The following is a 5,989-nucleotide window of genomic DNA, read 5'->3' on the forward strand; positions in this document are numbered from 1 at the left end:
TGATTTCAGAGTAGACAGGAGAGAACAGCCCTGAGTGTGTGGCTACAGTGGAGCATGTAAGGACATGCCCCGACCCTGGACCGAGCGAGAGAGAGAGAGAGAGAGAGAGAGAGAGAGAGAGGGAGAGCGAGAGATGAAAGACGAACGAGGGGATTTGAGGATGGGTGGAGGACGAGTGAGCGGAGAGGCATGAATATTCACACTGCTGACTGACTTCTGCTGCGAGGTGCTAATTATAGCACCACGCGAGGCCTTTCACACAACTCCACTCACTCACATGTCAGATCAGGGTCCTTTGTCAGCTGCTTTTCCGTGCGGATGCTGGAGGTGATTCAAATCATTGTAGCTTTTTTTTTTTTTTTTTTTAACGGTCTCCGCACCGCACAGCAGGAACTGGGTTTGTACAATAGGAAGATATGATGGCGTTTTCCCTGGTCTGTCTGAGGTGTGGCAATGGTATGACATCACATGGGATAAAGATGATTATTTCTTGTTTGATGAATGTATCTGTAATGATAGTAATTATATTGCTGCTGCTGCTTGCAGAGGTGTGATTATAGTAAGTTTGAGAGGTGTTTACGTAAGAGGGGCAGTGCCATGGAGATCAGCTGCAAATCATCTCAACAGCCAGACACATCTCTCTCTCACACACACACACACACACACACTCACTCTTTCTCTCACACGTCTCTTTCCAGCTCTTACAGTCCCTTCACTCTCCAATCTTGCCTCTATCTCTGCAGAACGTGACACAAAGTAATGAGATTTCCCGTCCCTCTCCCCACTTGCCAGTAAATTGGCGTGGAGCTGCTTTGATTGGGGCTTCCCTGCAATGCAATTTTCATGAATCTTCTTGCAGCTCTCTGAGTCCAAACACATTATAACATTTGAATGGATGTTTTCTGCTCCAGACTATTTAACAAAGGGCACCACAGATCCCTTTAGCCAAAGGTCTCCCATTTATGGATGTTCTTTATTTATGGTTTTATGCCACCATCTATTAAGGGAATATTATAACATCTACACCAGCTATTTCTCTCTCTCTCTCTCTCTCTCTCTCCTCTCTGTGTAAGTGGTGTTTCTAGAGAGGAGAAGAAGGGAGTGTTGAAATTCTCGCTGATGGTGTGAACAGGATCCTGTAGCCTCCCCAGGCAGATTGGCTCTTGAGCAACTTCCCTCGCCGTGGCTAACCAACTCATAACATGTTCAAACCCACGCTCCGCGGCTACCTAAAGGCGATAAGAAATCTCACCGGCCCCCGCTGCATTGTCACAGAAGAAAAGGCCGTGGAAGACGTCGCTGCCAACGCAAACACCGTCGTCTCTTTCCAGGCCTCCCGCCAGCGTGCACTTAAAAGCTTTATTTGACCACGGCCTCTCAGAGCACTTCACTTGTCCAAGTCTAGTTTACTCCGGAGATAAACACTCTTCTTTATGGAGACCTTAAAAGCACTCGTTTCTCAATCAGGGCCACTTTGAAAACTGGAGTCTAAGGACCGGCATCATGAGCTGTTAGCAACACCAGCGTGGCACGTTTCCCTGAAAGCGGATTTAGACTATACGAAGGTCAGCTTTCGTGAACTACACATCCGTAGCCATGAAATATGATCAATAAAAAAACCCTGCCCTTTTACTGTACTTTAGTGGAGCATTGATGAGGACGAGGGCTATGAAAACTACATTGAGAATGTTGTGTGTGTGGACTGTGGCGAATGGGGTTTCTGATGTTGCAGCAATTGGAGTGTGACAGGCCACCGTGTTGAAAGCCTCAGGGCAAGCCAGAGCAGAGGTTAAACATCAACCATGTTAAGCCATAAAACAACGTGTACATTTTAAGGTCTTTAAAATGATCGCAGCCTACCCCCTCTCTCTCGCTTCTTCTTCTTCTTCTTCTTCTGCCTCTTTCTTTCTCCCTCTCTCTCTCCCTTCTCTGTCCAATCTTTTTTGTCAAAACAGTTGAATTCAAGAAGCTTTATTACTGTGCAATGTACGATATTTCCTGAGTAGAATAGATTGTGATCTCTCTCTCCTGCCCTGCTCTCTGTATATCTGTATGTGACAAGGCCACCTCGGCGATGCACTTCCACTTTTCAGAGCGCAAACACGGAGCCTATTGTGAGGACAACTAGCGGATAGAGCACATTTGATCCTCGCTGTCCACGTAAACAGCCGTAGAATTGATTTCTTTGATAGTAGAGGACAACAAAGGCCGCTTGTCTGATGAAAGACACACAGCCTCTCTTCCTCCCTCTCTCTCTCTCTCTCTCTCTCTCTCTCTCTCTCTCTCTCTCTCTCTCTCTCTCTCTCTCTCACAGCAGTCTTCCCCAAAGTAATAGCTGCTGGCTGTGCTCACTTCAAAGCCATCACCTGTGAATGTGCCTGGTAAACCGGTTAGGTTTTACTGCCAGGAGTGCAGTAATAAAGGGGAGGGAAAACTATGAATTCTGTAAAAACTCATTCAGAACATGTATGATGTTGGTGGAGTGGTATTTAATGGTTCCTGGACTGTTGATGAGTGTACATATTGTGAATGTGGATAACACAGTGTGGCGTTAATGTAAATTAATGTCAAAAGTTATTCATTGAATAAACTCTTTTGAGAGGTGGATGTATGTAGCTGTAATAAAAGGTGCGTAACCTGCGTTTACTTGGCTCCACTATTGGCAAGCGCATATTGGAAATCCTGTAACAGTTTACTGACAGCACACTTTAGTGCACTTTGACAACGTCTCTTGTCTCGTGCTGATAAGACCGTGTCTGTTTTGCTCGCAGTGTTTTCCTCGCCGATACTCTGTTGGATCTGGGGGAAGGTTCCCAGGCCAAACAAAGCATTACGTCCCTAAAAACACACACGGGGCTATCAGATGAGCCAGCGCGTCTGGGCCCCGCTGGACGGCCTTGTTTGGGGGCTCTGTGCCTGTGGCTGTGTGCGTCCGCGCCGTGTGATTACTGCACTTTGCCATGGAGGAGGAGGGGGAGGAGGAGGAGGAGCAGGAGGAGGAAGAGGAAGAGGAGGAGGAGGAGGAGGAGCTGGGCCGGAGCAGGGAGAGAGCCCCGAGCCTGACCCTGTGACCAGGGGGAGGTCTGAGAGGATGGGGAGGGTTTGGAGACGTTCCACCACCACCACCTCCACCACCTCCTCCTCCTCCTCCTCCTCCTCCTCCTCCTCCTCACCCTCTCCCCAGGCCTCTCCTCTTTTCTCTCTCTCTCTCTTTCCTGTACTCATCTGTATCCTTCTGTGTTATTTTCTTTCACTCATTTTCTTGCTCCTCCTTCCACCATCTTATTTTCTTCCTCTTGCTCTGTTCTGCGCTCTCTCTCTCTCTCTCTCTCTCTCTCTCTCTCTCTCTGTCTTTCTCTTTTTTTCATGCTGTTCACTTTCCCTTTGTTGTCCTCTCCCTCCCCTCTGTTTCATTGGGCTTAATCCGCTGGTATTTCCTTTCAGCCATTTCCTGCCTGGGCCGGCTACTCCGGCAGTCCTGCAGCGGAGCCGTCCGATGGCTCTCCCCGCTGGGCCGGCCCTTCCCTTCCCTCAGGCCTGGGCGCTCCAGCAGCCTGCAGCCACCACTCACTGACCCCGACTGACCCCTACTGACCCGCGCGCCATTAGTCCTCCTCAGCGTCTCCCAGCCAAAACGAGCACGCGGGCGCGATAAGCTGAAAATCACCCCTAATGACGGAGATGAGCTTTATGTATTTAATGTAAGTAAGCAAATGAACATGCAGGACTCAGCTCGTATAGATGCACGTTACGCACCCCTGTGTTTTCTGCTCTTCACAGGGTGCTCACTCTCTCCCTCTGATTCGGAGGACTATTTTAAGTGCCAGCGTTAATGGCTTCAAATGAACGGCAATTAATGTGTCTGCGTCGGACTCATTACTGCAGCTGAAAAATGCTGACCTGACAAACCACTTATGTAGTGAAAAGACGTGACCCGAGGGAAGGGTGTGTGTGAGCGAGTGAGTGTGTTTGATTGACAATGAGAGATGCGTCAGGCAGACTAGATTCTGCCTGAACAGGTAGGTGTTGGTAGCCGGGGGCACCTGTCAGTCGTTACTCCGCTCACTTTGGTTAGATTTGGCCTCGGGGCGTTCCTGCCCAAACGTAGATCCCTCTCTCTCTCTCTCTCTCTCTCTCTCTCTCTCTCTCTCTCTCTTTCTCTCTCTCTCTCTGTCCCTCCCTTTTCTCTGCCTCTCTCTCCTTCTCTCTCTCTCTTCCCCTTTTCTCTGCCTCTCTCTCTCTCCTTCTCTCTCTCCTTCTGTCTCTCTCTGTCTCTCTCTCTCTCTCCTTCTCTCTCTCTCTTCCTTTTCTCTGCCTCTCTCTCTCTCTCTCTCTCTCTCTCTCTCTCCCCTTCTCTCAGAGCCCCTCACACAGAGCCCATCCCAGCATGCCTTGTCTCCCTCAGCTAAGCGCGGGCGAGCCGGCATCCCGCTGAAGCTCCTCTGGCACAGACCGTTTCCTCCCACTAAAGCCGACGGAGACGCAGATGGAGCTCACGGAACGGGATTTGTAAAGGTTACCATTTCAACCAGCACTGCTCCAGGCAAGAAGAAAGTGTGCTCGGCACCGCCAAGCCTTAATTCCCCACTACTCATTTTCAGCCATTTTCTGTTATTTAATCATTACGAATGTAGTCAACCCACTTCAATACTGCTCGTGGAAAAAGAAATTCAGGGAGACAAAAAATAACATACTGTAGCTGGAGGGGCGTTAAAGCCCGTTAATAAACTATTATGCTACGCTCTTTGTCCATTGTGTCATAACATGCTGCCTGTTAAAATGAATTACGGCATTGTTTCAAAAAATAGCCATGTGCCATGTGTAATGAGGCCAACCCTTGTGCGCCGTTAAAAGTCATCCTGACTCTCTCTTCTGTGTGGACGGGCCCAATGGTTCCATGCCAAGAGGGCGCTGGCCCTGCGCCCAGCCTGCTACTCTCTCTGTTATAAGCCTGGAACTGTGCAGGGTGAGCAAAGGAGCTGGACGCACACTGCAGCCCATGAAATGCCCATGTAGGCATGAGCCAGGAAGAGAGGGAGAGAGAGAGAGAGGGAGAGAGAGAGAGAGAGAGAGAGAGAGAGAGAGAGAGAGGGGGAGAGAGAGAGAGAGAATGGGCACAGGGCCCTCTGAAAGAGAGAAAAAACTTTGGGGGCCATTGAGAAGGCACACGTCCGGTAGATGGGCAACATGAAGAACAAAAGAAAGTATGAACACAAGGAAAGACTGTTAGCCTCCCTCCACCCGCACACTCAGCTGCACACACACACACACACACACACACACACACACACACACACACACACACACACACACACACACACACACACACACATTCCATACGCACAGGGAGAACTGAAAGGATCCAAATCTGAGATTCAAACATGACTTTATTAATAGCATTTTCAGTCAGTCATGCTGAGACATGCGTGCACTTTGCCAGGCTTTACATGCTTCCACTTTCAACGCATGAAGGATTGCGCAAGAGCCACTGAGGGCAGAAAGAACCTGGTGATCATCATGTGAGGCAAGACTCAGTGATGTGAGAAGAGATGATAACATCTCATTCCAGTCCTCTCCTGTACCTGCCTGTATTTATGAAACATTAGAAACGTAAGCTAAGATATTAAAGGTGCTCTAAGAGATGTTTGGGAAACGTCACTTCTGTTGATGTTCAAACAGAACAGAGAGCTGGCTCGCTACTTCCTCCCGTGCAATTGAAACTCTCCTAAACGCGCATCTCGTTGGTTATTGACTGTGACACTGTTTGTTATGTTTTGTGGTGCAGGTTGCACCAGTTTGTTTTTGTAGCCGTTTGTGTAGCCAGTGCTGTGTACAGAGGCTGTTTTGTTTTGTTGTTGTTTTTTACAGTGTGTTCAGGGGACATGCAGTGGATCATGAGGAGATGTTTGCTGTATGAAACAAACTAAATTTTAGCTTTAAAAATGTGTAACATCACTAAGAACACCTTTAATATCTTAACGCACCATGG

The sequence above is a fragment of the Sardina pilchardus genome, chromosome 17 (genome assembly GCF_963854185.1).
Source record: "Sardina pilchardus chromosome 17, fSarPil1.1, whole genome shotgun sequence".
Taxonomy (NCBI): Eukaryota; Metazoa; Chordata; class Actinopteri; order Clupeiformes; family Clupeidae; genus Sardina; species Sardina pilchardus.